The sequence below is a fragment of the Grus americana genome, chromosome 2 (assembly GCF_028858705.1).
Source record: "Grus americana isolate bGruAme1 chromosome 2, bGruAme1.mat, whole genome shotgun sequence".
Lineage (NCBI taxonomy): Eukaryota > Metazoa > Chordata > Aves > Gruiformes > Gruidae > Grus > Grus americana.
Window position 1 is genome coordinate 132,804,237 of NC_072853.1, and position 12,016 is coordinate 132,816,252.

A 12,016-nucleotide genomic window follows, 5' to 3' on the forward strand; every position below is an offset into this window, starting at 1 on the left:
TCTGTATTAAAAAAGAATACATTTAAAGTAGAGGCAATGTAAGTGCCAATGCTCAATCTCTGTTAACATGAAATGGTAGAAAACTTCAGAGACAGCACAACAGAAATGGCTCCTGGAAAAACCTGGAGAGTCAACTTTCAGTGTCTCACTCGAGATACAGTGTCAAGCAACAAATATGAGATCTCTGAAATGTGGTGTTATTCATGACTGAAACTTGTGAGTGTCTTGTCCGTCAAATTTTGATTCCTCTGTTTTGATGTAATCCACAGAAAAGAGGAATTGTCTAGATATTTTGGGCAACCATGTTTGTGGTTAGGCATTAATACAATAGGTTATAACTTACCCATGTATTTATAGTGTTGGCCCTAAATGTCTTTTCAAACCATCTATAATAACGGTATATTTAAGGAACTTCCATAGGCAGAAACTAGCTCTATTTATAACCTAGGAAACGTGTGCTTTTAATGATGCAGTCGTGAGTGGCTCCTCAGCATATCCATCTGACACACTTCAGCTAAGAGCAGCTCTCACTCTCATGAGTTTCAAGGAGTCAGGAGCCTCTAGCCAGGGTATGGGCAGAATTTACTTCTGGAGATTCTGTACCAATCAAAATCAGATGTAAGACACTGAGGTAGACCAGCTGAGCTCAGGACAGGTTAAGAGAGGAGAGGCTGTGGCTTTCTCTCCAGCTAATGTTTGTGAGGGACCTCAAGAAAGGACAAGGATGACTGTATGTACTAGTCTCTTCACTCATGGCAGTCAGTGAAGATGCTGAATTTGTTTAGCCACACCTGGGAGAAGTAACAGGGAAGCAGATCTGGTGTTGGAGGAATAGCCCTTTCCTAGGAAACGATAGATTATAGCTTGCTTAAGGAACATGAAGAGAAGCAGAAACTGCAGGCGAGGCTCCATAGTCAGCTAGTGATGACAAGAGAGTCGTTCCACTCCTTTTCCAAGATGCTTGCGCTGAAGGTCCAGCCTGCAGACCCCACCATTTGATTTCCTTAGCCATGCAGTAATGTTATGACTCAGACAAAAATGGGAGGATGGGGTGGCAGGGTGTTTTTTGGGGGAAAAAAATCCCTGATGACCCAAAAGGAAAGACAGGAGCTGGAAAACGCAGCAAAGCTAAGCGCTTGAGCAGTTTCACTCATCTTGCACTCTGTCTCGTCTGGTAAATCTTGGCTGTCACCTCACATTCCAGTAATTCCTGCACTCCTGTAGCCACCTTCCCCTTCAGACAGGGAAAGATTTCAACCAACCTTAACTCCCCTGCAGACTATTAATAGAGAAGATATCAATCACCACAATGAAGTGATAATGGTAGCTGGTATAATCCTATCAAAGAAGGACATGTGACAGTCCTGGTGACAACCTCCCAAGCCAAAGTTCCAGGCAGCAAATTCTTAACACAAAAACTGCTGCAAAGTGGTATGCAGAGGGGATTTAGGGACGCTGCAGGATTAGTTCTCCTCTTTCCTGAAGATGAAGGTGGGTTTAGGGAGTCATGGACCTTGGAAATGGTGGCTTTTGCTATATCATGGCGGATGTGTGTGGGGGAAGAAATCACCATGTTCTTTTCTAGTGATAATTTTCTAATTAAGATCCATATTGTTTGGTCTGGCTGAACTGTATTGAGTACAGGGAGAAGGAGCAAAATTCATTTGGAGAGGGAGCAAAATTGATTTGAAGCAATCTTTCTTGTTCATTTTCTTTGTTCATTAAGAGGAAACTGTGAAGGCAACAGCCACTGCTGGAGAAGGAAAGCTGGGTGAAGTGACTGCTCTGAACTGGCATAACAAGTTGTATGATCCAAGAGCTCCTGAAGAGCATAACAAAGGCTATCTGTCATGGTAGGACATAGAATTTAAACAGCATGAAAGGTCCTCAGCCTTTGTTACTGTGTGCAGTCTGACAAATGATGCAAAGATAAAAATAACTGATATAAAAAAAAAAATCAAAGAAAATGTTACTAGGATACCAATCATTCAGTGGAGGACAAATCAGAACCCAATGAGTCTGTAGGTACTGATAATTATAGTGCTGCATAAGCATGTGAAGCAGGCTACCAGTAACCCTTCTATTTGTCAGGGGAAGACAGGCTGCGATGCCTGGCTCCAAAAGAAAATTCGGTTTATATTAGATTGTTTTATTGTAGGCTTTTCACTGCTACACATGTTCAAAATACAATCCTTTTCCAAGGAGGGAGGACTTCACAGCCTTTATTAATAGAGTCTGCTCAAGTGGCTTCACAGCTAGGATTTTGTCCTCGGTATCAGATCCGAATCTGCTTTGCTGCCAATGAAACTCATTTCCTTTTGTCCTACCAGCTCCTAATGGACCATCACCTTCTTTGTGACAAGCTTACACACTGGAAGCTTGCCGTCATGCCCCTTGCCCTCTAGAAGAAGGCAGCTCAGTCTCTGCCACGTTTCTTCCTATGTTCTCACCACTTTTGTCGATTCCTTCTGGATTCTCTCTGATTTGCCTACCTTTGTAAGTATGCCTGGAGCTGGAAACAGGACTTCTGCTGAAACTTCCTGACCCCCATGTCTTACACATGATTTAGCTCTGAATACATTTCCAAAGTAAGACTTGCATTTTTTGTAACAGCACCCTGTGATTCATTCATTGACTTTGAAATCTATCATAACTTTGAGTTTCTTTTTTTTTTCTGCAGTACTCCTGAAAATATTGCATTTATTTCCTATTGTCTAAATGGTCATTTGATTTCCCCTTCCCAAGTATAATGCTTTAGATATGTATTTTACTGAACTCCATCTCATTTGTTTCATTTGAAGTGAGGACTATTTTGAATTCAGATCCCGGTTTCTGAACTGCCTGGAAGCTCTCCCCTTCCTATTCCTCACTGCCACCTGCAAATTTTGTAGGTGTATTCTCTGTTGCAGCACCCATATTATCCATATCAAGCAGCAACCAGATATACAAGATCTTTCAATGAGATCCCATTTAAAGTAACTACTCTGTGTGTCACATAACTGAGTCTCCGCAATTTTTTCTGTGCGCTCTTTTAGATAGCAATTTTTTTTGCACTTAACCAGACAACATTTTCAGTTAGTCCCCAGCTTGTTCATAAGAATGTCACAAAGGGTCATGCCAGAATCCTTGCTAAAATAAAGATATGGCCTACTGAATGCTATGAATGTGAGTTATCTGGGGAAAGAAGGAAATGAATCTGACTTGGTATGATTTGGTTTTACTTTTTAGCACCTTCTTATCCTCCAAGTACTTGTAAGTATATTGTACACTGAGTTGCTGGAGTCTCTTCCTGGGTGTCAAAGGTAGGTTGACTGTCCTATAATTCATTTCCCCTGTTAACAGACAGGTATTTTATTTATTTATTATTCTATTATATTTATTCCCCTCTTGTCCCTCGGGTCCACCCTGTACATACTCCCAGGCAACTGCTGATGGCTCAGACATTCCGGCGACTAGTTCCCTCGGTACTGCTGGGTAAATGTGGTCAGACCTTGAATATCACCAATTTAGACCAGCATTTCTAACTGTTCCCTTCTGCTCTGGCCTGCCCTCTTATTCTTTTGTTTAAACTAATTTTATTAGGTATTGGTCACAACTAACTTCTTTAGTGAAGACTGAAACAACAAAGGGATTTCATATTTTGGCCTCTTTTGTGCTGTCCGTTATTTGCTCTCTGTACTTCTTTTGTCATCTTATGTTCTGGTAACATTTTCTGGTTGCCTTTTATGCCTCCTGCTATTTGTAACTCCTTGTGTGCCCAAACGTTTTGCTTTATCCTTCCGTATTATATAGTCAGTCATAGAGAGGTGTCCTGGTTTTCCAGGATTTCTATGAGGCTTTGATTTCCAGGTGCCTAAAGAACGCCTTGGAGTACCACATCAATCTGCAATTGTGCTTTCTCTTTCCTTTGTACCTGAACAGCTTATTGTAGAACCTTTAATATGTATTTTTTTTCAGTATCTGCCAGTGGTCCCCTACTCTTTTATCCTTTCAATTGCCTTCTCAAGAGGCCTCTACCCCAGTTTATGAATTTTTAGAAACCTGTTTTTTTTGTAGCTCACCCTTAATAGCGAGGCTTTTCTTAAAATAGTGGTCTGTCATTTCATACTTGCTTTCACCCAGACTACTTTCCACCTTCTCGAGAAACCCCTCATTACTAGCTGAATCAAATCCAGTTTAGCTGTGTCCCCAAATACCATCCCTCCCCACCCCTCTGCCTTCTGAGAAAAAACATGCCCTCTGCATATTCCAAGCCCCTGACAACTGCCTGTGTCCTCCTCTATTGCTTTTCAGTAGATATTGTGCTATTTGAAGTGGCTTGTAGGGGCGAGGCCGACTCCTGAACATCTCTCTGAGTTGCTCAAGCTCAATGTACTTCTTCTTTTTCATGATTTAGTTTTCTCCAAAAGACCTTCAAAATGACATCCATCTTGTTCTTTTCTTTCCTCATTTCCACCCAAAGGCAGTCAAGAAGCCAGCTGCTTAGCTCTCCCTGAAGTGGAAAGCGAGTATACATGTCTAAATGCCTTGTCCTGTCTATTCTTCTGGAAAAAGCTGTATCTCTGTTCCAATTCCAGGTCCCTGATTTGTTCCATCAGGACTTCATGGCACCTATTATGTTATGGTTTTGTGCATATGAAGACTTTGAATTTTCCTGTTTATTCAACATATAACTGATATTTGCATGTAGCTATTTTGGATATAGCTGTTTTCCCTATTATTCTCTCTCTCTGGTCTTTCTTGTGCTTTTTGCTAACAGTTTCCCTATGGAGATTGTTAAGAAAGTACTAATTACTGCCAAGCAAAGGGTATAGTGGTGGCTTTGTGATGTAGATACTGGTCAGCCAGGAACTTGTCTGAGACTCCAAAATTACTGTAATTCCCATCTATCTCTTGACAGACTCCAGATAGTAACAGCTTTCAGTCTCTGCCAACCTGGTTTGGAGCAGTTTGCCTGTGTGTGATTTTGCATGTCTGTCAATCAAATCAGAGACCCAGTGCAAAAATCTAGTACTTAGAGGGTGTTTGATACCCGTGGGAGCTGTCTGGGTCAGGAAACCAACAACTAGTTTATAATGGATTGGGGGAAAAAAAAAAGATAGAAATAATATAGCTAGCATTTTAGTTACAAATCCAATTGTAATTAAATGCAAATTACCAATGTAAATCAGAAAGATTTTTTTCTGTGTAAGTGTTCCCTGACAGTCTTAATAAAGATTAAAGCCAAGTTGGAATTGCTCATACAAAACGTGGGAAGGAGCTGCAGCCACTCCTGACGTGTGACATGGTTCTCAATGAAGTGTCACGTTGTTGGTTTTACAGAGCAGGCAATGTGCAGCCTAGGTGGGAAATCACAGCTGGAGAAGCTGCCACTGAGATGTCTTTCACTTCCCTCAGGTGTAAGTCCTCAATCAGAGAGGAACACCAAAACCAGTGAAATGATGATGATCCATTACACAGCACTAAGAACAGATCCCTGAGAGCCCTGCCCCTGTACATATTTATATACACACAGCTTTCCTTTGTGTATGCTAGACATATGCTATTATTTAATTCAGCACAATTAATAATTAATACACTATAAGGAGGAAGATGATAAAGTTTATCAGAAACACTGTCAGTTGTTACAAATGACAAATAGCTAACAAAACTGAAAATCCTGTTTGTGGCTTGCGTGAGTTACACTCTAATGGGATTTTATATATTCCTGAATACTGGAAATGTTTGTGCATTTTCGGATAAAGACAGATTTGTGCTCATCCATTGCTCTATAGATGTTGCAAGGAGATGAGTAGGAAGCCCATCCTGGAGGAGACGGCTAGAATGTTCTGAACTGCATGTTCAGAAGACAAATGAGTGAGAAGTCCCATTTGTTTTCATTTAATGCAGCAGGTCATTCATAACGATGCACAAAATACCATTATGAACTATGATATGATATAATCCAAATTTACCAAGTGTATGGGAAAAGTCAGTATAACCAGTCACTGTTCAACAAATCCCTCCCACTAAATTCACTTTCTCAAAAATCTCAAGTCTATAAAAAACCCTTGCAAAAATCCTGGGATCTAGCAACAGTCATGAACGACCTGTGCTAAGCCTTTAGCTAGGCATGTCCAGAAACCATTAGGTTCTGAATGCCAGCTTATCTCAGCTGTTGGGTAAAAGCACAGGGACTAGTTTTTGAGAAACTTCTGGCAAGGCCAAAATCATAAAATACCTCACATCCAAGCCTTGAACCGCACCTGGATAGAAGTGGGAAACTAGCACTGTTTACAGAGCCGCGCGTTCCTTGTACACACAAGTACTGAGTGCTAAAAACTGGTGATTTAGGCTTTAAATGGACAGAGGGACTTTTTAAACGTCTGAGAAGCCCTCCGAACCAGCTGATCTACCCCCGAGATGGGGCAGCTCAGAACAGGATGCAATATACACGCCTTTAGGGAATGCACCGAATAAGCCTTTTTTTTCTTCCCCCTCCAGCATTTTATTCAAGCTAACGTCTAATTAGGACTGAGAACTCGGTGTGCTTTTTGCTGCTGCTATGACAGTTCCTAAAAGCATTTCGTGGACATCAATTGTGTGTGGTAGTTTTGCATGAAGCTCCCCAGCTACTGAAGGAGAAGAGAGGGACAACATGAGCTCTGTTTTATTATTGCACAGTACAGATAATGATACACTAACCATATCAAAAGGAGCTTTGTAATTATTGGCTCAGGACCTCTTGTGGTTCTTTTACATTTAACCCACATACCAATTTGGTGTCTGCTGGCACATGGTGGCCATATGGAGGGCAGAAAGCATTACTGCCTACCACAGGAGAACATAATCTGGAGAGCGGAGGCATTTTCATGTGTTCAACAAAGTTCCACCCACATCATAAACTGGTCATTCTGCCACATCATAAGCTGCAGAAAAAAAAAAAAATCACATAAATCTTTACAGAGGACTCTACAGGACTTCAATCAGAGACTCTGTCTTTTGTGCAGCCCATGAATGCGCTGTTGATGCTTTAGAATAACAAGTAATAGCCATATATCCGTTACCAAGACATTTTGTCATGTAATACTACTATATATTGTCGAAGCAGTGTTGAAAGGCACACAAACTATTTCCCTGCTATGAAAAATATTAATGAGAAAAATTATTACCTGATGAAGATGGGCAAAGAAAACCATGGAAATTTATGCAAGATTTGTAATTGCATCTTTTCACCTGTTGATTTTTGGGGACCAAAGTTTTAAAATGTCTGAAGAAGTTACATACATATATATATACACATGCAACTTTTTGCTCATTATTCTGTATTATCATACACAAAAATATTTCTGTGGACAAAACACACTTGTGTCCACCTACATAAGTGTGTTTGTATTTATGTATATATGTATGCTCCTCTGCCTGTGTGTTGGGTGGGAAGGGGTGCTGTAGAACTTGTATCCAGGTCCTACGTGCTTACTAATAGTGTGGGTGAGTTTTATGATTGCTTTTCTGAGTGGAGACTGAAAAGGAGACAAAAAAAATTGGTTTGAAACAAAACTCTCAGCTGTCTCGCTGGTCTTGTACTACATTATAGCATAAATGGCACGGGAACTTTAGCACATGGAAGGGGGGGAGTTTGTTTGCATTGCCTAAACAAATATTTTTTAATGGTATAAAAATAGGTGGAACAGGAAGATAGGCAGTACCGATGTAGAAGAAAAGCATGTTTGTGCCCAATTCACCGGAGAGATTGTTAAAGAACATTTTATCATAATGAAAATATTACCCTTGGAATGCCAGCACGATCAATGCCAATTTAAGTTGCCTGTCCTTTGTACTTCTAGCCACTGAAGTTAGACTTGTCCTAGAGTTATTGTGACTAGCTGATTTTTTTATTTCAGAAAATGTTCTCTTTCATTCACGAATCAATAGCTCTTTGCTAGTCCTGGCTTTGCTCCTTGCTCTTCTCCGTCGGCCCTTGCTAAGGGCTGTTGCTAAGGGCCAGAGGAAGTGTCCTATTGCATTCGGCTGAGAAATCGGGGAGGAAAAGCACATTTCTGTGAGGTGCAAATGAAGCGCTTTTCCCACTGCCGTCCTGCAACGTAGGAAATACGATTCTAGCTGGAACAAGCTGCTCATGATTAGGAACCCTGCGTGTTTCAGAATTTCAACAGGCTATTCCTAAACTCATAAAATTAGCAGAGTGCCATGGTGGGATCTAGAGAGCAACATTCTTCTTACAGTACAGGACTCCAAGCAATCTGTTTCAAAAGGAAGCTTTTACAAAGTTTTCCCCCTTCACTTGATGAAGTTAACAGAAATCTTCCTGTGGATTTTAATGAGAAAAAAAATTATAAAATCCTTTAGTCAGACAGCTTCTAACTCCTTTATTTGAAAGCAGCTGAATGGGGTGTACATACGTTTGCTAAAAGTTTTATAGACAACAAACTAATAAATCCAGTGAAATTCTCTATTTAACGAATTTAGCTGGAGGGAACAGAAACTTTCAGACCCACGCCAGATACCTCATTTACTTTCTGACGTATTTCATTTTAACTATACTGCTCAGTTATTCAGACTTTCTTTAAATACATTTCATGGTATGTTGTACAGATAGCTTTGACAAAATCATATATCTTTCAAAAAAAAAGACATACTCTAATCGTGGCTTACTATGCCTAGAAAGTCCTGTGCAACAATTCCACCACTCTTTCAAGTGGCTCTATTAATAAAGTGATCACTGCATCAATCAGTGTTTTTACTGAAGAGTTAGCTGCCCTCCAGCACAGAAGAAATACAGTCCTTTGGAAACCTGCGCTATCCGGGTTTCTCATGCGCGTGAGCTTGGGATCTAACAGCCTGCTCTGTCGAGGTCACGCGCGCATTGATAAGGAACCACAGCCAGGGTTATATGATCAACATAAACATGAATACATAATCCAGTCGCGTCAGGCAAGCCCATTTGGTTGCACCTGCGCTGCCCCATCCGAAGGCTGAACGTTTTGTGTGTATGCCGACTGCCTGTAGGTTACGGTGCTAATGAGCCTATCTTGTCTCCTCTGAACAATCTGTGCCGGAGTTGGAATATATTTCCTGTGGTTCATCAGAAGAACTGGCAAGCAAACAAGGCTGATAGATGTAGTTCAGACTTGTGAGGATTTCCTGGTAAGATTGTTTTTTCCCTGTTCAACCAATTATGAAAGTAATGGTAGAGATGAATATCCATTTCCCTTTGTTTGCAGTTGCAAAAGTTTGGCATTCACTGACGTTTCCTGGTGGTGTAGAAAGGCAGAGGAGTAATTGGTTGCCGTAATAGTTTGGCCTGAAGATTCTTCCTGTGGATCCAGCAGATGGTGATTTGAATTATGTGTCCTGCAAGGTGAAACCCATAAATCAGACCTGATCAGAGGTGAAAATCTAAGTGATCGTTAATGTTCTGAACCGAAGGTGCCAAACTTCGTTTCATCTCTTCAAGATTTGGACAGGACGAAGATACTTTATCTTCTTTAGAATAAAGAAATAGTGGAAGCAGAAACTTTTGAACTGTATTCTTCAGAAACTCCCAGGAGGTGCAATGAGTGCACTTCCTCTTTCAAGACTGTTATGAAAAGCCGAAGTGTTCTGGAGGGGGTACAGATTGCCTCTGAAGGCTGGCTCTATGATGCTTATTTCAGTGGGATGCTGCGTCGTCACACCCAGCCTGTTACCTCTCAGACAGAAACTGATGTTTTAAATACGATCGTGGAGCTGGGTACCTTCTGGAGTAGCCAGGCTGGCTGCACCCTGGGTGAATACCGAAGCTGCGCACAGTCTCCGAGGGATCTAGAACTGGAATGATCCAGAAAAACCCACAGCTCTGGGATTCATCGGGAAGTGTCACATCTCTTCCATCCCCCAGCTAACTAAAGCTCCAGCTAAACCACGAAAGCAGGTCTTTCCTAATCAACTGCCTCTGTGTCATACGATTGTTCAGTAATCCGTGATGTACGTGTTTGAGGAGACTGAGGAAAGGGCTTTTCTGCTAATAATTCAGTTTCTTTTCTTTGAACAACCATATCTTCCCCAAATTCATGCTTTGATGTGGATAGTAGAAATGAAATAAATGTGGTAGAGATATTCTCTTTTTTATCAAGTCAATGTTCACTGGATATTTCTAAAAGTCAAATATTGTTTTAAAAAATATTTGTAAATAGCAGTCACTACCTAGGATTTTATTGCTTTGGATACTTAGTAAGTAAGTTTCAATTAATATTTGTGCTTGTGCCTTGAGGGGTGAGCTGCATATAAGACCCTAAAAATTAAGAAAAAAACCCCAAAACACAAGGGATTTGCCAGGCAAATGATTTGGAGGAGGAAAAGAAAAACTGTCACACAACACAACTGTCACACGTTTTTTTCCCACCACCCTCTATCTTCTTTGGTTATTCAGTATGTAAGAAGAGTTTTCCTTTCCCAAATGCTTACTAAACTTCCCTACAAGACTAGTACCTGCAAAGGACACCACTTTTGCCTCTTTATTAAAAAGACCCAGAGAAAATGTGTGTGCGGGGAGGAGGGTGAGACTTTCTTTAATATTCTTTGCACTCTCAGCTAGTCTGCAGTTGCCAGTTGCATTACTGACATTTATTCATTAAGTTTTGCCACATGAATTCTTTCCCTCAGCCTTGAAGGTCACCAACTGTGATTTGCTAGGTTTGAGAAAAAGTCGCAATCAAATACTGAGGCCACAGACGGATGCCCACCGGAGAAATGGCAGTGATGGTGTAAGGCTTTACAGCTTTCACCGCAGGAATAGTCTATGCAAGCGCTTCTTCTCTCCATCGCTGTCAAAGCAACTGGTTTAGTTTGAAGTGCCAGTGCAGGGCAGATGGAAGAAGTATGTAACTTCATGACTGCCCCAGCCATTTCTGCAAGAAGCGTTTGACTACAGCCTGCGTAGTTCTTATTCTAGTTATTTGCCTTTGTTTCACATTGTTGCAGCCAGAAGATTGTTAAGTGCCTTTTTAGGACAGGTTTGAATTCAGTGAGACTACTTACATAAGTAGCCGTTCACCAATTTGAGCAATATGACCCTTGGTTTCCATTTCTAGGACACGTCGTTCAAGAAAGTTGGGCCTGTTATGTCAATAACCTCGTGGCTGCTACATCTCAGCCCTGGTCCCGCAGAGTCTGCCGACGAGCTTCAGCACAATCCCCATTAAAGTTGTTATTATAAACTGATTAAATCATGGCTTGTGGTGGATGGTACAGAATTTGGTCGTTTATTTATCTCTGGCTGATTTTCTTGTATCAGGGATTTCTACTGCCCTAAAAATGAAAGGTTAAATTCCTCCCAGTCTTTGTCCTAGATACCGCCATGTCACTTGGACTCTGTAGAGGATCATATGTGTATCCCTTTGTAAATGCCATTCCAATAATTCTCCCTTGCATGATTTTTTTCCGAAGGGCTCCGATGTAAAGCTCGTTGGGAATTTTCCCACAATATATTTGTTTGTATCCCAAAACGCTGACTTGCTGAAATTGAACCTTTTTGTGGGAAAGTATTTGTTCCAGTAAGAAGGCTTCTCAGATTCAGAAGTGAATTTCTGGAGGGGGGAAAAAAAAAAGTGAAAGACAAACTTTGCCTTCTTTTCCTCAAAATAGATGGCTGCTCAGTGTTCAGGCATTCCCTGGGGGATGTGGGCAAGAGAGGTTCAAATCCCATTGATTCAGCACGTTAGCCTGTTTCTGGGCCAGCTATGCAAAGCCAAACAGCTACAGACAAAGTAAAAGGGAGTATTCTCACTGGGTTCTGTCTTTTTATGCCTGTTTCAGCATTGTTTTCTGGAAGGTCTTAATTTCATTTGCACAACAGAAGGAAATTTTGAAATTTTCTATTGTTTTCCAAAATACTAATGCTTTGCAGATACTCTCACACTAACCCCACAGTGATTGCCTTGCAGATCCATTCCTATCTTCTTAAAAATGCGGATGACAGCGTCACTCCACTTGGGGTCTGTAAACTCCTATATAAGCTTCTCAATCTTTGTGGGCT

At 41.0% G+C, this 12,016-nt stretch overlaps 1 long non-coding RNA gene across 1 annotated transcript; it reads left to right on the forward strand.

Moving 5' to 3' along the window:
- Nucleotides 1-8,798: 8,798 nt before the first annotated feature.
- On the forward strand, nucleotides 8,799-11,224 carry LOC129202578 (uncharacterized). The gene is made up of 2 exons (XR_008575745.1): nucleotides 8,799-9,147; nucleotides 9,225-11,224. It is a non-coding gene; the product is annotated as an uncharacterized LOC129202578 (long non-coding RNA).
- Nucleotides 11,225-12,016: the final 792 nt, after the last annotated feature.